Source organism: Ursus arctos, unplaced genomic scaffold, assembly GCF_023065955.2.
Source record: "Ursus arctos isolate Adak ecotype North America unplaced genomic scaffold, UrsArc2.0 scaffold_29, whole genome shotgun sequence".
Lineage (NCBI taxonomy): Eukaryota > Metazoa > Chordata > Mammalia > Carnivora > Ursidae > Ursus > Ursus arctos.
The window spans coordinates 33,111,167-33,132,667 of NW_026622974.1; the positions used below are offsets into that span (position 1 = coordinate 33,111,167).

The window sequence follows — 21,501 nt, forward strand, 5'->3', positions numbered from 1 at the left end:
TTCCTACTTTGATTTCAAAGGATGCTAACGGGAAAGCTGAGTTTTGACAACCAAGTATGAACAGTTTAGGAGATGGATTAGCTTCAGGGCATGCGTATTAGTATGTAAATGACACTGCTTCTTCTCTGACCCTGTAGGCTCCATCTATATAGAAATCATTGAGCAGTCTTCCTAATTTGTTGACTTAGCTATTCTTTGGGCAGAGGACTGTACTTTGCTTAACTTAGGGGATACTTAGTTTGCAGGCCAGACAAAATTTCAGGGCACAAAATATTAAAGGAACTTTGCCGTTATCCTGGGCCAGTGTCCCATAAATTTCTGGACACTGCATAAGGGGGAAAAATGGGCAGACTGGTGATTGGGAAAGTGGAGAGATGTTTTTCTGGTTCTCCTCAAACCTCTCCGACTCTTAGCGCCCCTTTCTTCTCCTTGTACGTTCAATGCTGAGATTTCCAGGGTTCCTTCCTCATACTAGTGAAGTGCTCTTCTCACTACACACACTCTGCACTGATCTGGTAGACTCTTGAGGTTTCGATGACCCCTGTATCTCCCTCTCAGCCATTACCCTGACACTCATATTCTTAGTTCTGACTGCTGGCTGGGTATTTTTGTCTATGAATTTTGTGGGCTGCTCAATTTCAGTGCATTTCAAAGTAAAACCTTTGTTGAACCAACTCAACCAGCTCTTCTCCTTGTCATTGGCAGATTCTCTTACTGTCCGCCTTGTACCCAGCTTAGAAATCTGGGAGTCATCTCTGGGTCCTTCCTTCCCTTCAGCACCCACACTCACTAGGATCTGACAGTTTTACTTCTGATTCATTTCTTGAATCTCTCTCTTCCAACCTGTATCCTAGTTCAGTGCATGTTATTGTTATTATTATTGTTATTAATTCATTTATTTTTGCAATTTTTGCAGTAGACTTCTGGCTAGATCTATCTTCCATACAGCTACCAGAGTGGTCGGTCTAAAATGTTTAAGTCTGATCATGTTTCTACCAACCATGAGATAGAGTTCAAACCTTTGAGTTGACATAAAAAGCCCTTCATGATCTGGCAGTGACTGGATACTCACTGTTCACACCTAATGCTCCCACCATATGGAGAGGCAGAGGGATCCCTCCAGTCTACAGATGACCTCTTTCTCTGTGTCCTTTTCTGTTTGTTTTGTTTTTGAGTTGTCTCCTTAGCCTTTTATGCTGTTCCTTCCCTTTCTACCTGTCAAGCTCCTATACATTCTCCAAATATTAGGTGAGAGGATTATTTCTCCCCAAAGGCCTCATGGAATTGATTTCCCATTTCGGTTGGCTTGCTGTTTGTCATCATTTGGGTTCTCCAGAAGGAGACCCTGAGAGGAGAATTCATGTGAATATGTTAAGAAAACTTCCCAGGAATTACCAATAGGGTAGTGGGGAAGTGAGACCAAGAAGAGAAAGGAAGAAGATAGATAAAGCCGTGTTATCACCCAAAGTTCTACTAAGGGTAACTTTGGCTCAGTCTCATAGGGCTGCTCTGAAAAGAGCATAGGTCACATCTCAGAGTCATCTTGATTGGTGTGAGGGAGAAGGAGTTGTTATAGTTCTGCATCTTTCAGCCATTGTTAAGGGTTCTTCTCCAAGAGAATGTAAATTCTCAGGTATTTTAAGCACTATGTGTAAATAACCAAGCAAGCGTTGCCTGTTTGGAGTAAAAGCACATTCCAAGAGCGTGTGCATAAAAACGGAGAAGGGACTGAAGGGTAGAGAGCATTTGCTCTTGGATTTCTTTTTTTTTTTTTTAAGATTTTATTTATTTATTTGACAGAGAGAGACAGTCAGCGAGAGAGGGAACACAAGCAGGGGGAGTGGGAGAGGAAGAAGCAGGGTCCCAGCGGATGAGCCTGATGTGGGGCTCGATCCCAGAACACTGGGATCACGCCCTGAGCCGAAGGCAGATGCTTAACGACTGCACCACCCAGGCGCCCCTGCTGTTGGATTCCATTCTGATGGTCCCATAATATCATCCTATCCAAAAAGTGAGGTTTATTTAGCTTGTTGCAGCAAGGGGACTGCACTGCAGGGGAACCTTGGTGCATCTCGATAAGACAGGGTGGGGAGGGCTTTTCACAGTGGTCAGGCTTGTGCTGTAGGATTCTCGGGAGGGATCAGAGAAGTGGCCATCGACTTTCTATTGATGCTGTCAAGGGGTGGGGCAGTGTAGCCACTGAGTGTCTCTGTGATCTTTGTGCAGAAGGCAAGAAGAATGAAGTGGGGCTGCGGATATCACTGGGGGAAGCAAAGTTGACTCAGAAGAAGGTGCTGGTCATTGTGCAGCTACCATGTGGCCTTGGAGATGTCATTCTAGAAATGTTGTTGTCTGTTGGCCTCATCCTTGTCTAATTGGAAACACTATTGATATTCTGTTAGGAAACATCATAGTTCAGGGCTAACTTTCACTTTCTCACTAATCATCACCATCATGAGGTATTCCATAAATCCTACCATATAGGGAAGATTGAAGAAGTAACATATTACTTACTTTCAGGGGTTTATGGTTTAAAATAATTTCTCCTAAAACAGAGATACAGACAAGCTTACAATATATCGCAGTTACTTTGTTGGGTGTAGATACAATGCTCTGGTTTGTATTAGAGGTACCATGAAGAGATTTTGGGCAGAGGGTTGGGATTGATAATCTTGTTGATGCAACGGCCTGGTACTCACTTAAAGTATGACTGTGCTTTCTTGGAGCTTGGGGAGGGTGTGTGTGTGGGGTGCAAACCAAATGTTTCTTCTTCTAAGATGGGCCAGATTTCCAAAGTGACTCTTACTTGCTCAGTGAAACTCAATGATCAGTCAAGGTCCCTGCACAACACTGATGGACAGTCAAATTGAGTAATTTCAAGAGAGTGTAATAAAGTGGTCATTTGAAAAGATGTGGGGAGGGTACAGGGAAACCACATAGGTAATCTAGGACACAGCAGACTGAGTGCAAAAGGCAACCTAATAAGAAAGTGACCTTCATTCAAGGGATTCTGTTAGGTGGGTAGATCGTCTTCTGAAGGATCCAGGAGAAAAGTGCCTAGACTTCATTCTCCACTGTCCTACTGGTGTTCCACGACTGACACAGTGGGAAGGCAGGGAGCAGGGAGCTCTTTGATAAAGTCCATTAAAATCAGCCTCCTGGGACCCAGAATAGGGTGGATTAGGGTGCAAAGTGAATCTGAAGGGGCAGATGGAAGGAATCTGGCACAGCTCCTCGAGAAGTCTCTGAATTTGCTGTCATGTGAATTGTCATTGTGCAATTGTCAACATAGAAGAATATGAACCACATTAACTCAGGGGAAGGTTTGCCGTGGACAGCGGTGTTCTGGAACCTGCTGCATTTGACCGTAAATTATTCTTCTAAAGATTACTGGAATGGTTTTTACCAGATTGCAATGTCTCCAATTACACGTAAAATAATAGACTTTGTAAAAAACAGCAACTTGGATTGCAGTCATCTGTGAAGATATCTTCCATCAAGTTATCTCTGAAATACTTGTACTTGGGTCATTTTACAGCAGTTTATGAATCTGCCAGAGGATTGTTCTGCGGGTAATTCACTTATATCACGTCATACCTAAAACAAAGCCATCCATATTAATATCTACATTATTTCCTTCTTTACAGAGCAAAAGAGCAAAGATTAGAAGTGTTAAAATATGGTGCTATGATAAATATTAAATGACTCGGGTGAAAGGTCTTCCAGGGGAATGGACGGAGTCTCTGAAGTTTGAACAGGTACAGTTATTGAAGTTTTACGAAGCGGATAAGATTAAATTAGTACATGTGAAACGGCACCTCTAGGGAAAATATGTTTTCCTGATTATAGGTCGGAAAGAATAGATTGGAATGTTTAGTCTAGAGATGCCAAGAATAAAGAGGAAAAATAAATGTGATCAATGTGAGAAAAACTAAGGAAGCTGGTAAATAAATATCGCTAAGAACTCAAGGGTACGTTTGGATCTTCTTTTAGGAATATGTGACATATGTGACATATGAGATATATTTTGGAGGCATGATCAAAGCATGGAAAACCTTTCAATGACAGTTATCCACCTCAGCCCCTGAGCATCTGTGTGCCCTAGGGCAAATCTCTGTGTCTGTTTGATGCCACTTCCTCATCTGTGAAGGACAGAGTAGAGGTAGGTTACCATGAAAGAGTTTTCTAACGCTAAATACACATTACACTAAAAAACCTTGTATCCTATCACGGACACTAACCCTCATTCGTTTATTGAGTGAGGTGTAACTCACAAGTAGTTAGTTTGTATATGTACAATTCTTACGTGTAGAGCTCCGTGACTTTTTATATGCATTAGTAATCACCATTCAAATCAAGACAGACTATTTCCAACACCCGAGAAGGTTCCCTTGGGTCCTTTCCCAGTCAACATCCTTTTGCCTAAAGGTAGACCCCTGATCCGATATCTACTTCCGTAGACTAAGTTTGCCTGTTTTTGAACTTCATATACACAGAATCATACAGTATGGACTTATTTTTAAAAAAGATTTATTTATTTATTTTAGAGAGAGAGAGAGAGCGAGCATGCAAGTGGGGGGAAGCGCAGAGGGAGAGGGAGAGAGAATCTTGAACAGACTCCCTGCTGAGCATAGAGCCTGATGTGGGGCTCCATCTCATGACCCTGAGATCGTGAACTAAGCCAAAATCAAGAAACGAACGTGACTGAGCCACCCATGCACCCCAAATCATACAGTATTTAAAATATCATTATTTAACTTAGCTATTAATGTTATTCAAAATAAATAACCTTAACTCTAATCAATGTTAATCACCTCCGTCTGGTGCTATACAATTTTATGTGCTCTCTGTGCTTTATGCAACTGAGGTGGTTCATGTAATGTTATCTAACATGACAAAGCTACTTAGGTAATTTTCTTCCAGGTGGGAATATCCTCCTACCTCAACTATAATTGTCCAATTCTCATTCAATTTCAGAATTCAGTTCAAGTCCACTGCCTTCGTGAAGCTTTTTCATAATTATTCCAGTCCACATTACTGCTCTGTTTTTTTACCTCTGTGTAGTTCTTAGTCCATAATACTTAGCATGGACATTAATCATACAGTGTTTCATATTAAACTGTTCCACATATTTGTAGTGTCTGCTTTCTAAAAAATTGCATGTGCCAATGAAAAGACAGTTTCATTTATTATTATTTTTTAAATCCCAGAATAATGTAAATACCATTGAGTAAAAATGGTTGACAGTACGCATATGTGTGTTATTCTCTCTGTAAAATAATCACCATATAAGAATGTGGGCTCTAGAGTCAGACAGCCTGATTTGGATTGAGGCTACTATTTATAAGTATGGGCTCATGGGCAACTTATCTAACTTGTTTAAGCTTTAATTTTACCATCTGTAAAATAGAAGTCATGGAAGAATTTATGTATCCCTAGGTGCTCAGAACTTTTTATTTTGCCTAGGATTTTCAATCTTATTAGACTCTATTGCAAAACCATTCTTCATATGTGGTTGGATCACATTTCACTAACATTTTTCTGGTCTTAGAATCGAGCTAGTGAACTGTGTTTGAATGCTTGTCCCTCAGAAAATAATTTCAGAGTGACCCATTGAGATGATCAATTAAAAAAATAACTTTCTTTCCCACTTAGGTCCCTATCTGTTGGTTTTCATCCGTGCTCTTAGAAGGAATTGCCACTGCATTGTGATGTAGCATTTACCAGGCTCCCGAGAGGTACCAATGCTATGATAGGGTGTGCGTGGGGTGGGGGGGGAGTGTGGGTGCAGTGTTTTTAAGAGATGACCTAAGTACTGAGTAACAAGTTAATGGGAATGATATAAAATATCACTATCTGTATATCATTTTTTTTTTCTAAAAATGTTTTCCAGTAGGGGCGCCTGGGTGGCACAGCGGTTAAGCATCTGCCTTCGGCTCAGGGCGTGATCCCGGCGATCTGGGATCGAGCCCCACGTCAGGCTCTTCTGCTATGAGCCTGCTTCTTCCTCTCCCACTCCCCCTGCTGTGTTCCCTCTCTCGCTGGCTGTCTCTATCTCTGTCGAATAAATAAATAAAATCTTAAAAAAAAAATGTTTTCCAGTAAAGCCTTTGAAACTAATAAAACTAGAAGTAAAATATTAGAAAAAATGTCAAACTATATATTTTTCCAAGTGACTTTCAGCTATGTTTAAACTCAAGGAAATGAGATATTTATTTGTATCCAAAACTTTAATAATGAGTACATAATTTGGCTGAAAATTTCTAGAGGAAAATTAGGCCAACGTATATTACGAATTAATGAAAAGCTATTCTTTTGAGGATTATGATTGAAATGAATGATATTCTTCATTATATATAATCCTACATAATTCTTAAAGTATTAAGGCCATTTTATTTTATTTCATTTTTAAAGAAGATTTTATTTATTTGACGGGGAGAGAGAGAGAGAGAGAGTACAAGCAGGGAGAGCAGCAGAGGGAGAGAGAAGCAGACTCCCCGCTGAGCAGGGAGCCTGGACACAGGGCTCAATCCCAGGACCCTGAGATCAGGACCTGAGCTGAAGGCAGATGCTTAACCAGCTGAGCCACTCAGGTGCCCCAAGACCATTTTAAATTAAGCTTTGAAATGCAGGGGTTGGGGGAAAAACAGAGCGCATCACCACACAATGATGTGGTCACAATACGGGGTGCAAATCTATGCTGTGGATCGTTTCCTAAATCGGCCTCGTGCTCAAGTGAGGGTATCATTAAAAGAACAATAACAACAAGCAAAACATCAAAACAACAAAGGAACTTTTCATGGACTCCCAGATGAATGTGGCTTTCCTTCCATATTAGAGCTCATTGAATTCTGACATAATACTCCCTTCCTCTCCTCTGTTCCAATTCTTTGGTATTTATATAGCAATTTTGGTCATATTTTGGTAATGATGTAGATTTATGGAGGATTATAACAGATGATTCATACAAAATCTTTTTTTTTTTTCATTTCTGGAATCCTCTTGGCATGACTTCCAAAACTCAGCCACTAATAGAACATAAATATAGAGTGGCTATGTTTCTATTTCTAGAGAAAAGAGTAGTAACTATAAGTACGGAAGACCAGGGGGTGGTTGGACTTTTCCAAATCGGCAAAACATACTCATTTGCAACTTTTTAGGGTCATGTTCATTCTGTGTTTATCTTGGTGCTTTGTAATAATATCGCTGGCCTTTGGCAATTCTGTTTGAATATACATTCTGTATTTTTTCCTTCAAAATTTTCCTACTTATTTTTGGAGAGATTCATCTGGGTTCTAGGAACATTCTGGGAAATTTAGGAGTGAACAGGTGTAGAGCAACTATGTAAAACTTCTAGATATTTTTGTTAAACCTGCTGACAAAATTTTAACACCTCTTTCTCCAAGACACCTGGTGCTTGCTGTCTAGTACGTTCACGAGGTAACATGCTATTAAAATTGCAATTGGACTTCATTTTGCTATTCTCACAATGGAAATAAATCTTTAATTTTTAAGGGAAAGGAGAATCCGTTCCAGTATGTGAAACTATACAGAAAAAAAAGAAAGACTATATCAACCTGAATATGTAAGTTCAAATTTGTCATTTAAAATTGTTTATTTTCGGGGCACCTGGGTGGCTCAGTTGGTTAAGCATCTGCCTTTGGCTCAGGTCATCATCCCAGGGTCCTGGGATCGAGCCCCGCATCAGGCTCCCTGCTCAGTGGAGAGCTTGCTTCTCCCTCTGCCTGCTGCTCCCCCTGTTTGTTCTCTTTCTGTCAAATAGATAAAATCTTTAAAAAACGTAAAATTGTTTATTTTCAATTGCTTATTTTTTATCTAAACTTGAAAACAAACAATGCCCAGCTTCCTTCGAGCTTGGAAAGGGAAATCAATTCACTTTTTTTTTTTTAAAGTAAGATTTATAATCCTTTCAACATTCACCAAATCTTTACTGAGGACCTGCTAGGTGCCGGATCTTTGTTAAGGCCCAGGGATTCAGGGGTGAGTTGAACACATGCAGATCCTGCTTTGGCCTCCTAGAGCTTACAAAAACAGTCACACATCTTCTTCATGTTTTCTTCATCTTGCAATGCAGTTTATATTCTACTTACACATGACCAGCTTTTCAATATAGCGTATGTATATATACACACATTCTTAAGTATATCACATAAATGATAACTGATTCATTTGAGTATGTAATGACTCAATATATTATGCTTAGCTTTTTTTTAATTGAGGTAAGTTGACATATAATGTTGTATTAGCTTCAGATATACAACATAATGATTTGATATTTGTGTATATTGCAAAACGATCACCGCAGTGAGTCTAGTTAACATCCGTCACCATTCATAGTTACAAAAAGTTTTTTTTCTTGTTATGAGAACTTTTAAGATTTACTATATTAGAAACTTTCAAATATGCAATACAGTGTTATTAACTATAGTCACCATGTTATACATTACATTCCCATGACTTATTTATTTTATAACTGGAACTTTGTTTTTATATTTTTAATTTTTTACATTTTTAAAAAAGATTTTATTTATTCATTTGAGATAGAGATAGAGAATGAGTGAGTAAGACAGAAAGCATGAATAGGGGAGGGGCAGAGGGAGAGGGAGAAGCAGGCTCTCTCCACCAAGCAGGGAGCCAGATGCGGGGCTTGATCCCAGGACCCTGGGATCATGACCTGAGCTGAAGGCAGATGCTTAACTGACTGAGCCACCCAGGTGCCCCTATAACTGGAACTTTATACCTTTTGACCACCATCACCCATTTTGCTCCTCCCTTCCCACTTCTGCCAACCAGTGCGTTCTGTGTATCTATGAGATGTTTTGTTTTTTATTTGTTTCCACATATAAGTATTTATATACAGTATTTGTCTTTCCTTTCTCTGACTGACTTACGTCACTTAGCATAATGCCCTCAAGATCCATCCACGTTTTTGCAAATGACAAGATTATCTCCTTTTTAGGCTGAATAATATTCCATTTTATATATCTCACATACATATCTCACCTTACACCAGTCAGAATGGCTAAAATTAGCAAGTCAAGAAACGACAGATGTTGGCGAGGGTGCAGAGAAAGAGTCACCCTCTTACACTGTTGGTGGGAATGCAAGCTGGTGCAGCCACTCTGGAAAACAGTATGGAGGTTCCTCAAGAAGTTGAAAACAGAGCTACCCAGCAACTGCACTACTAGGTATCTCACATCTTCTTTATCCATTCACCTATCAATGGACATTTATGCTTTTCCATATCTTGGCTATTGTAAATAATGCTGCAGTGAACATGGGAGTACATGTATCTTTTCAAGTTAGTATTTTCATTTTCTTCAGATAAAGACCCAGGAGTAGAATTGCTAGATCAGATGATAATTCTATTTTTAATTTTTTGAGCAATCTTTATGCTGTTTTTCACAGTGGCCTCACTAACTTATGTTCCCCCCCCAGCAGTGCACACAAGTTCCCTTTCCATTATATTCTTGATAATTCCTGTTATTTCTTGTCTTTTTTATGATAGCCATTCTCACAGGAGTAGGTGGTATCTTATTGTGGTTTTGATCTGCATTTCTCTGATGAATAGTGATGTTGAGTACATTTTCATATACCTGTTGGCCATTTGTATGTCTTCTTTGGAAAAACGTCTATTCATGTCCTGTGTCCATTTTTACTTTTTAAAAATTTTTTAAAGTTTTTTTTTTTTTTTTAACTAATCTGCAAGAAAGAGACAGAACACAAGCAGGGCGAGGGGCAGGCAAAGGGAGAAGCAGGTGTCCCGCTGAGCAAGGAGCCCGATGGGTACTAGATCTGGGAGCTGGGATCCTGGGATCATGACCTGAGCCAAAGGCAAATGCTTAACTGACGGAGCCACCCAGGCATCTCCCTCTGCCCATTTTTACTTGGATTGTTTTATGCCTAGCTTTTGTGAGATGCTTCTTTATAGGAAAAAAATCTGTATATTAACTCCCACTGTTATTGATCGTTTACATTTTATTGCTATCAAATAAAGGTACAACTAATTATTAAATAATGCTGTCTATAAATGTTCATAAATGAGACAGAATGTTTATGCATACAAATTGTATTTTAAGCCCACACACTATAATAAAAGGTGGCCTCTAAAATGATAATTAATATAACCAGCATTTGCATTTACACAGGACATATATAGAAGGGACATTTATCAAGTCGAGCACATTTATAGCACATGTGGATGCTGGATAATTAAAATAACCTTTGCACAGGAGTTTACTTTAGAAATTGACACAGGGAAATATTTTAATTTCCATATGCTTTGAGTAATTGTGTTTTAATACCTTTTTCTTCTCAGAAGTGGTTATTTCATTTATTTTTAATGAGAATTCAATACATTTAAAGTTGTCCTTTTTCCAGATATATTAAGGAACTAGTAGACACTGTGACTCTGAGCTGATGCTTTATTCCCAGCCCAAAAATGTTTAATCATTTTTTGTATAATACTGATTGACTTGGCTTAGGTTAGATGTTATATTCTCATTTCCGCGTCTCTTATTGTGATGCACCCCTGCAGATCCCTCTTCTGGATTACAGGAATTATTCTCTTCGTGGTGGGAGTGCTGTTAGAGGAAGGTCATCTGCTGTCAGCCCTCTTTGGGACCATGTCAGATTCCCTGCCCTGAGCAGCCCACATCCAATGGCTGATTAACATACAGTATGAAGGCCCAGTGGTCTCTGAAGGGCTTTCCGACTCCACAGCTCCCTGTGGGGCCAGCTGAGGCTGGGGATTGCAGTGCAGCTCAACTTCTCTTACCTACTCTTTTTTCCACAGGTGTTGATTCCAAGAGCTTTCCCACCTAGACCTCCATCCTCCATCGCAGAGTATGCTATCTGGGAGACCCAAGGTGTGGGTGAAATACGCCCATTGAATACTCAGGAGTCAAATGTCTTGATGACATTGCAAACTGACAGTAAATTCTGGCCGCTATTACTACACCGAAATGTATCCTGATCACTTAATCGATGTAAATGTTAATGAAGATAGAGTAACTTGATTTTACTAATAGTTTCTGATGCTCTAAAACAATCAGCTTCTTAATCATGGTTAGCTAGTAATTAATTAAAGACAGATGAACAATATGCCAAATAATTGAACACACCAGAAAAATAAAAAAAAAAAAATCCACAGTAATCACATTTTTCTTTTGTCAAGTCTTAGTACTATTTTGACCCGCAGATTGAGCAGGCTGTGGTCTGATTTTAAACAAAGGAAAAGATGAAACAGACGCTTGTTAATCATGCTGGAACTTCTGAAACAGCTGTTGCTATGGGAGATATTGTCCCAGTATTTCTTTTGAATTTTACATGAGGACATTTACTCCCTCTTTGGCATTGCAAATTACAGGAGTGATTTAGGTAGTTCTAAAACACATAACTCCCCTTCCCTATTTGAATGCACAGCTTTGCTTTTTGGCATCCATTGGAAGGTAATGCCTTTTCAGCAAAGCAAGGAAAACAACGTGAACTATAATTGTTCGCTGAAAACGTGTTTTATTATTAGTACAATTTCTCAAGAAAGCTGTAAAGAATTGAAACTGTGCTTAGGGAGTTAATAAAACAATACCGTTGTTTCCCAAGCCAGTTTTTCCAGGTGCAGCGTCTGCCCCTCTCAAACAAAGTCTATAGTTTCGGCGTAGAATAACCCCGGCGCAAGTAGCAGTGGTCAAACCCAGAGAAGTGGGGGCTCATCCAAGAGAAACAAGATTAAAAATTCAGCAAAAGACAGAAATCTGGATGTGCACCAAGCAACTTTTCATCAGCATGTCTGTCCGGGAGGAAACATTTTCCAGTGGCCTCCTTCCTTTTTCTTTAGAAATGAGCTCAACGGCCGTGTTCCCAGGCACTGTGACAAACGGATGGCTTTAGGCACAGAGAAGCGTTAATGAATGATGCTGTTCCTTAAAGGTAGCTTCGATGCCCTGCCCCCTCAAGTCAAAGTCAAACCCAGCGAAAAGCCAATTCGAGCACAAATTTCTCTGCAGTCCGCGTGGGGACTCCACGTGATTCCCCTAATGGCGCGGGCTTCGGGTCAGGCGGAGAGGGCAGGTGTGGCGGGCAGAAAGAACACTGCTATAGATGCTGACCTCTGCTAGAGAAATGGCAGAATTTCCGCAACTCATTAACTGCTGCCTCTCTCGTTCATTTATTTTCCACTTAGGCTCCTCCAACTCCAGCTGTGGATGCAGAAGCCCCGAAGGCCGGCGCAGCGGGCCCGGTGCCAGCAGAGGGCGCATGCTCAGCCCGAAGCCGAGGAGGCTTCCTTGCACCTGGCCGCAGGAAACGCAGGGCGGCGCGTCGGGTCGCAAGGCTTCATCTCCCTCCGACGTTCCGCGGCTTTAGCAGATCCACTGCCCCTATCAGGCAGGTACATTTGGAGGTCAGAGACATTGAAAACACACAGGGTTCAAGTGTTTTGCACCACGCGGTGTTTACAAGAAAAGGAAAGCCCGGTGAGTCATCCCTCTATTTTTAAATGGTAACTACTAAAAATTTATATGTGCACGTTGCCACTCTATGCATTTAAATCGACCAAACATGAAATATTAATGTGTTCAGAGGATGACGTGGCAACAGAATGCTACTTACCAAAGAACTGTAATTGAGTGGTTCCAAAAAGCTCATGAGAAGGTGGAGAATTCGATAGTTTGCTTCAGCTGTTTGGTTTTTATCCACCTGGGTAATGGTGGAGTGAGGGGGGCGAGCTGTTCAGTATTCAGAAGGAAGCAAGGAACACGAAGGTTCCTTGCAGTAATGCGGAATTACAGCAAACCCATTCCAAATGGCAATTTGTCCATAGGCCATGATGCAGGCTGTAGCCTAAAATGAGGGAAAGGAGGCAGGACTTGAGGAAGGCAGAGGAGGAGAACAGCAGTTATGCTGGTGGAGAACTCAAGAGTAGCTGTACTGGTCCAGTGCTCTGCCACTCCCCATCCAATGGGGGTGCTACACAGATTACTTTAAAGTTGTGTCAAACCGCACTTTTGCAGAGTCCTTCAACTTGGTGTCATCAGCAAACCAGATGAGTATGCCTTCTGTGCGTCCCTTCCAATGATGTAAATATTGATCAGAAGGGGACCTATTGGTACGTGTCTAGGAATCTTCCACTAGGCTGACACTGTTCATTAATCAGTATTCCTTGCCATAGTAAACAAAATGTAAGTCCTGCTAATTATCTTAATTCAACTCCCATTTCTTATGTTGTCTATGAGACTGAGACTTGCCAAGTGACTTGCTAAATACAGACACAACTTTGCTATTTTTTTTTTCCTGAGGCAGGAGAGCACAGTGTTTAAGCAGAGACTTTCAAGCTAGCCTGCCTGGGTTTGAGTCTTGGCTCAACTATGTACTGTCAGCTGTATGTCTCTGAGCAAGTTACTTAACTTCTCTGTGCCTATAAGTTTCCTTATCAGTAAAATGGGACAATAACAATGTATGGGTTCCTGAGAGGATGAAATGAGTCAGCGACAAGTGGTATGCCCAGAACAGCGCTGAGCCCATAGTCAGTGCTGACCAAGTGTTTGCCTTGGCTGTTGTCAGCATCACCACAGCACCACCCTCCCCAGACAAATGGTGAGCCTGTTTGTTGTTGGTATTGAAACTGTGTTGACACCCAACCATCACTGTTCACTTCCCAGTGCACAGTTCTAGAATTTTCCTGCAATTTATCCCTGTTGAGGTATCCCTTCTGTATAACACAGATTACATGGGCTAGGAAATACTCCGTGGGTATAAAATATGTAGTGAATATTCGATATCTAAATGATATATTCTCCCAAATACAGCGTGAATTCTGCTGAAGTGTTTTTTTCTACCAGTAGCTAAGGTTGTCACACTTGAGGAAAAGCAAGTGGCTTTGCCACATCTCTGTACATCCCCGAGGAGGCTATGTAACCTCTCCAAGCCTCAGGTTTGCATTTTCTTTCTTATTATGAAACTGGAATGAGAATATACATTTCATATATTCATTTATTCAGAGGCAGTATTCTGAGTAACTGGTATGTATCTTGCATAATCTAGGTTTTGAAGGTTGAGCTCAATGGGAATAAAACAAAGTCTTTGATGTGACAATAAACAGATACAAAAAACATCTAACACATTAAGTGATAAAAAGTGCTGTAAGAATATAAGGCCGAATAAGGGGCTAAAGAGAGATACAGAGTGGGGGACAGCAGGTACGATATCTTCTCTACTTGTGGGTGTTCCCATATCGGAAAATTTTTACTGTCGTTTGTAACACTATGCATTTTGTGACTGTAACTGATTGGTGAGGAAACCTCTTAGAACTGTCCACAGGCCCATGAGGCTCTTCTTCAAGTGTCTTCTTTTTGGAGCTCCCCTAGCATGGCTTGTGATAGGCTGGAGGCCAGCGCAGGGGGCTTTCGGAGGACAGTTGCTTGTCCCCATGTGAGAAGCATAGATGATCATGTCTGAAGGAGAAGGGCATTTGCTCATGTGTTCATGGCTTCAATATCTCTTCATGGGAAAAGAAGATAATGACATCTGTAATTATTTCAGTGCTGAGTTGTTTGCTCTGAAATTACTCAAAATAAACTTAACACTGGAAGCAAAGGGTTTTCCCATTCTCACCTTGAAACTCCTTGCTGATGCATGACCTTTATTATGACCCTGGAGAACTTTCTCCAGGGAAGTCTGAATGCCCATGGGCTTTTTCGCCTCTTGATGCTTAGAAGGAGTGCTACTAGTGACCGTGGCAACTGAAAGTTATTTCTGGGCTATTTGAAATAATTAATAAAAGCTCCAGGAAACTCGGCAACTTCTGCACAGCATATGTGATCTTCACGTGGAAGCTGTTGTTCGTCTGGCAAAACCCCGTGCAGCGCAATTGGATTTGTTCCTCAAGAAGTGTCAGCAAGGCGCCGTAAGGATTCGGAGGCTGAGCTCTGGTCAGAACTTGTACATTTTTAGGCTCTCTAGGACTTCAAATTGCCCGTGACTGGTACAGGAGACCCTTAGCTGACCGTTCCTCCCAGCGTTCTTGTGGCATTTCCATCTTTTCGCTGAGCCCTTATTCTTTTCCAATTGAAGTGCTCTCAATGTGTAAATCAAAAGTGAAAGTTGGACAGGGAGATTGGACTTGAATTAAAGTCTGTTTTCTTTGTTTTTCTTCTCAAATGGAGTTGTCTGAATTTCAAATCATGTCAGTTTGCTTACTCTGGCTGAATTTCTTAGTTCTCTTGTTGATTAATTCTTGATATTAGACCATGGTTTGTCCTAATATTGTGTTCAGTTATTTCCAAAGAGATCTTTGGAAATAATTTATTTCGTTTTCAGGGAATATTCTGGGTTTCCCCTCCAAATCTCTGAGGCTTGTCAGTATTGTCCAGAACTTGGATGCCCGAACAGGCCTCCCATGTAGTACGTTTCCTGGCTTTCCCCTTTCAATGTGCTCTACGGGATAGATGCTAGGTTTTTAGATTCACACTAACACTAACACTAAAGCCCACATCGACGTCATATTTCTCATAAACATTCAAATTCCCAGATGAATTATATAAAATAATTGTTGTGGACTTTATAAAGTGTAAAGTTCTCTTGTGTTAAGGAAATGCGTTACAATGCTCCGAGGTTCTCCTTAAATTTGAGCAATATTGGAATAAGTCATCACCCCTGCCAGGCTACCTACTCAGGGTTGGTGCTGCTTTGTAAGTGCTTTCCATCTGGACTTTCCAAACGGCGAGTGGGTTGAGGAAGAATAAACAGCCATCATTTGCTCACCTCCAGGATTAGATTACACGATAGTTGCTAAGGTAATGTTCTACGCGGAATATGCACTTTCGTGTGTAAACATAGGTTTTAAAACCTCCACAGATACACTCTGGATCAGACAGGTCAAAAATTTGTGGTGTTGGTTTCTCACAAAAAGGCACTGGCAAGCTTGTGGGTGACGATAGGAATGTAAACAGGAGAGCAGAACTCCTACCAGTGATAATCAGAAAAAAAAAGAACTTAACCGATGCCTAGCAGCCAAGGTACAAAATGGCAGAGCTAAGTGGAAAATGCCTCAGGAGGCACATTTTGTGCACCAGTGCGTACCGTGACACTGTTTGCTTCTCTCCTGTGAGTTTTCCATTAACGCCATCAATTATTTATAACTCACCCCCTTTCTTTTCAGAACTGTCAATTCATTCCAGTCAGTACTTAGTCATTTGGTGCTTAGTACCTGGTTCTTCTGTTTGTGTGCTGAGAGAAAGAATGCTCTGATATTGGTCCTCTCCTGGCAGGCCATTCCTACCCAAGTATTAGGTGGTGAGAGATGCAAGATGGGAGACAGGGTTGGCAGGCGATTTCCTTTCCCTTTTTCTGGAGCGGCTACAATGAAGATGAGATAAACCAGCAATGTTTGTGCAAGACATTGCTAGCTTCTCTCATGGTGGAAAGGTGCTTCTGAAAGTCGGGCACAGAGAAGAATTGTATGCCTACTTCTGCTTCTGGTTAAACTTCCCTTAATTTTGACCTGAGCAGTGTCGCTACTCTCTCCCTTGTTTGCACTCAGAAAGAAGCTTCTTTCTTACAAATGTTTAATCCGCAAACATTATAGGTTTGAAAAACATTTCAGAGTCCAGCGCAAAGGGCCTCACCTCTAGCAGCACCCATCCCCAAAGATTTCAGGGGCTGCTTGTAGAGGGTTACTTGACAAGTTCAAACCAAATGGATTGAGAAACAGCTTTATTGGAAACTACCCTGCTCTCAAAACGATTGTAACCAGATTATAAGTAAAATCCCCAAGAAGCTATCTTTAAATTACTTGAACCATATATAATTTCTAAGAAATTTACAAAAGTGAATTCTCCATTTCTCTCTCTCCCACCTTCCCCTTCTCAAATTCCCTCTTTTAATTTCTTCTCATAATTGGAGAAATGAGCAATTTTTCAATTCTGTTAGAATGTCTGTGAGATGATAAAGAGAAAAAAAGTTAATCAAATGGAAGAATTTGTAGAGGGATATTAGGTTCAGAAATAAATTATTTCAACATGTGAGGTTTTTATTGGGCTGCCAAAGAAAATCCATGCAGTAGGTCACAAGAATAGAATCAGTAGCGGGTAGGCTTAAGTTTCTTGGTTTAGAAAAACTTAAGATGGGTGTTCGGATATTACATTTTCTAAGAAGTTGGGTGGTTTGGAGTAGGGTATGTACTTATGACTATAAATTCAGAAAATAGATTTTGGCGAACTTGAGAAGTGAATTTAACAATTATTAATCATCGTCATGAATAACGACGCACTATATTTGATTATATTTTGTTTCAGAATTTAAAATTTTAAGTACTAGGCTAGAAGGGAGAAAATTGAGTTGTAGTGTTGATTTTGTCACTAACAAGTAATGTAATTTTGGTAAAATTCATTTAAATTTTAAGGGCCTCAGTTTACCAAAGGTGAACATTGTAATCCCTAATTAGATACTTTTCAACCTTCCAGCTCAAAGATTCACTCCAAGCAAAACAGAGATATCTTCAGCTTCACTTCAGACTTGTCCTCTGCTTTCTAATCAGATTTGGTTAGAAATGGTACTACATTTCTGGGTGCTTTGTAGTTTTTACAAATCTGTGCTATCACCCAAGGAAACCTTTGCTCCTTAAACAGAAGTTTGAGGGCTGCAGGTACTAAGAACAAGATGCATGAACTAAATGTGCATGCTACAAACTCAGTTGACCTCTTAAGGTTTTCCAGGAAAAAATTACATTAATTTCTTTTGTAGGCAGTAAACGCTTTCTGTGTAATTCTGAGTTAAGTGATATTTTTGTTCTTGTTCTACATTTCTAAACATCTGGTTCTGAAAACACAATAGGCTTATGGGATCACCAATACAACAAACTTAGGAAGCTTCCTAAAGTTAAGTTGGTCACGATAATCAAGAGCCATAGACCTTAGCCTGAGGGAAGCTTTGGAAACCCTCTTCCAAGCTCACACACCCACAGGCGTTTGTATGCGCAGACATTTATGGACAAGCTCAAGAGGTTCAAAGGCAAAATAATTACTCTCCCTAGAGGGTTTCGGAGGCGCAGCCTGCAGTCTCTCAATTGCAGACCTGGCAGTTATCTTTGTCATCTGCCCTGTGGTGTTGGAAGCAGACAGCGACAGCTCTTATCTACCCAAATAGGGGGAGAGCGTAGTGGCTAGATCAAACAAAATTGGTAGATAATTCTTAAATCATTTTCCTTTGATCTGTGACACTGCTTTTAGCTTCTTTTGCCCTGTGCTAATGTGCAAATCTGGGCTTCTTGAGAGCACACCAGTTGTGGGTTAGCTGTAATTGTGGGAAATTGCTGGGACAGAGCCAGCTTGAATTTAAAGTTTGCGGTGGATGTTCGACAAAGTGTAGGCGATATATATGGAAAATTAGGAGCTTTCAAAGGTTTTTATGTATTAATAAGCCTTTACTCCAAGGAGAAATCGGATCACATTCAAAAAAGTTGCAGTCCTTTCCACACAGATAGATGTGTTTACCACAGCATGTGAATAGACTTCAGAGGGTGGCTACAATTTCTCCTTCCAGATTTTTTTCCTTCTTCCAGATTTTTTGAATAATAATAATAATCTACTATATTTAGAGGTATATTCTGCTCTGAAATAGCATGGGAGAGAACAAAAGAAAATGTTTGGCTTCTCTCCCTTCTCTCTTCCCCACCCGCCTTTTTTCCCCTCTCCTTTTCTCTGTGGTCACTTTCTCTCCTCAAATTCTGAAGGCAATTTTAGTGCGGGCCTTGCTCCATGTGTTGTTCTGGAGAATTCTTGGGGACACCCTAAAATAATGCGGAGTCTGATTCTTATTAGAGTCAGAGCTGAGCAGAGCTTTTAAAGAGATGAAACTGTTTGTAAGGGTTTATTTTGCTAATGCTTATATCATTCATGGCGCCATCACAACAACATTCTCCAGTAGATATTATTAATAGTGTTTTATGAAGCATAAATCAAGCTCATAAAAGGCTGAGTAAATTGTCCCGGGTGGCTAGGGTTGTAAGTGCCAGAGCCAGGTCCGGCGAGCCACTCATCTCATTCCCTTTATGTATCCTTTTTTTTTTTTTTTTAAGATTTTATTTATTTATTTGACGGAGAGAGAGACAGCCAGCGAGAGAGGGAACACAAATAGGGAGAGTGGGAGAGGAAGAGGCAGGCTCCCAGAGGGGGAGCCTGATGCGGGACTCGATCCCAGAACCTACGCCAGGACCGCGCCCTGAGCCCAAGGCAGACGCTTAATGACTGAGCCTCTGAGCCTCGCAGGCGCCCCACCCTTTTATGTATCTTGACCTTCAGCTTCAGGCACTGTTCAGGGATATAATAGATGCTCAATGAATAGTGAAGGTTGTTCAAAGACTGTGACCAACTTCAAAACTTCACGGGTTTCCTCATGTGTTGCTCAGCCTCACGCACTGTGATTTCTCACCCTCTACCTGGACTGGAGAGTGAGCTTCTGTGCTCTTTGAAGCAGAGTGGGGGGCCAGGCAACCCCGGCGGGAAACTTCATGTCCTGGAACCTATGAAATTGAATGACTTCCTTCTTAATAAACATTCTTTGAAGCTGAAGATATAATGAATTAAGACATCCACATAAGCCTTTCAGATAACAATGTGTATTTTAGTCAAATAATAGAAGATAATGTACAAATACACCAAAGAGTAGCTGAGCCATTTTTATCCTGGTGTTACCTAATCCAAAGAATATTTGGTAGAAATATCTTGAATTAGGAAATATTAAATGTTGACATTTTGAAAATATACTGACTTTTTTTCCTCATTAATAATGATGTTTTAATCCTGGAAAACATTAAAGTAATTGCAACCAGCTTTTGTGTATCAGAGAAAATTCAAAGCAACATTCTTATGTCTGATACTTAGTTAAGCTTTATAATAGTATCTATTGTTAGAAAGTTCTAGAATGACCTGTTATGTTTTGAAGGCAAAAATTTTTCAATAATGCTATAATTATTTTTTTTCTTCAATAAACTTGTTTATCATTTGTCATTTCTACTATTAGTTCGGATCTTAAATCTCCTGAAATTTTCAATGTTTATATGAATAATGGCATATATGGAGGAGGGTACCAGACTTGGGGTTCTCGAACATATCAAATCCTTTATCACATTTTTCTTTCCTTGGTTGTCAGTTATTTGCCTGGATTAAAAGAGCAAAAACAAACCAAAAACTACAAGTGAGAGACTTTTTATAATCTTGTTGTTTAGCTATGTTTCATTGTTTAGATTCCTGCTCCTTAATGAATTGGGCAAAATCCTTGCCTGAATGATGAAAGAAATAATGATAAAAAATTTAATTGAGAACAAAATATCTGTCTAGGCAATCTATGTTTGTGACTCATAGAGTGTTCTCTGTATCATCATTTATCCCTTGGATGGTCATTTTAGGAGGCAGAGTTAGGGAATGGGTGTCATAAATTGAGCTTATTGGTTTCTCAACCAGAAACCAGAGTTAGACCTGCCCTAAGTTTGTACCTGCATCCTATTATTGACTCTAAGGTTCTGAAGAAAGCTTGAAAGCCAGGACTCCATTTACATTTGCTTCAGACTCCAGGGCACTTCAGATGTTTATGGCTTACTTTGTTTGCCCCAGCTCCTATTTTCTCTAAATACACCTCCCATAATGGAAAACCTCCCCAGACATTCCAGGCTTTTCTCAAATACTGCTGTGAAGGTTTGTGAAACTGGGGGAAACAGGAAAGAAGGGGCAGCCATGGGCGTAGCGTATTGGAGAAAGGTGCTCTGTTGCTCTGCTATGTTTCGGGGAAAGAGGGATGAAGCTATGAGGACAGGATGATTAAGTAGACCCTCCCACGTAGGACACGCGGGACTTAGCAAACAAGCTGTGTTGTGTCCTGATGTGCTCTGTTGTACTGTGCTGGGGAAGAGCCTGCACAGACGCTGTAAGGAAAGGTGGCTCTTAGATGGTGATCTGTTTATTCGAGGAGAAAGCTATAGGAAGAGTGAATGAACTCGGGGCGGGGGGGGGCGGGGGGGGGGGACGCCCAACATGAAATTCAGGTTCCGTCTAGGCTCTGCAGGCTGTGCGAGCGCCTGCGGACCTCTGGGTCTCCAGTAACGCTCAGTTTCTGAAGTCGTTTCCTTTTAACCACTTTCTAGGGCATTTGGAGACCTTGGTGATGTGATAATGGTCCTCAGTAGTATTATTCACTGTCGTTGTAAAATCACCTTTGCTCGAAATTACCTCCCCTGAACAAAGACAGATGTAGGTTTTGTGGGGCCCATACTTACAATTTTTGGAGCCCTCTTTAAGAAAAGAATACAAAATTACAAATACAAAATGAGCTACGAGACTGTTTAGAAAGTGTTGACTAATTGTTTAGAATGAGAAAAGAAAACACGTTGAATCAGAAAACTAAAAAAGCTGGCAATTATCACAGACATAATAAAATTCAGAAAAATAACACAATATCCGGATAATAAACTGCCTGACAGCTTTCTGCAAT

General features: G+C 40.5%; 1 protein-coding gene across 6 annotated transcripts in view; it reads left to right on the forward strand.

Moving 5' to 3' along the window:
- Positions 1 to 21,501, forward strand: part of BCKDHB (branched chain keto acid dehydrogenase E1 subunit beta) — a 580,561-nt gene that overhangs the window by 300,485 nt on the left and 258,575 nt on the right. Inside the window, exons 12-17 of one of the 6 annotated variants that reach the window (XR_008956184.1) lie at positions 3,648 to 3,758; positions 3,994 to 4,162; positions 5,656 to 5,738; positions 7,516 to 7,585; positions 11,858 to 11,949; positions 12,203 to 20,034. The gene's annotated coding sequence lies outside the window, so the exon portion shown is untranslated. Of the gene's footprint in view, positions 1 to 3,647; positions 3,759 to 3,993; positions 4,163 to 5,655; positions 5,739 to 7,515; positions 7,586 to 10,816; positions 11,173 to 11,857; positions 11,950 to 12,202; positions 20,035 to 21,501 lie in introns of those variants that run through there. The other 5 variants (XR_008956188.1, XR_008956183.1, XR_008956185.1 and 2 more) reach the window with 5 other exon arrangements.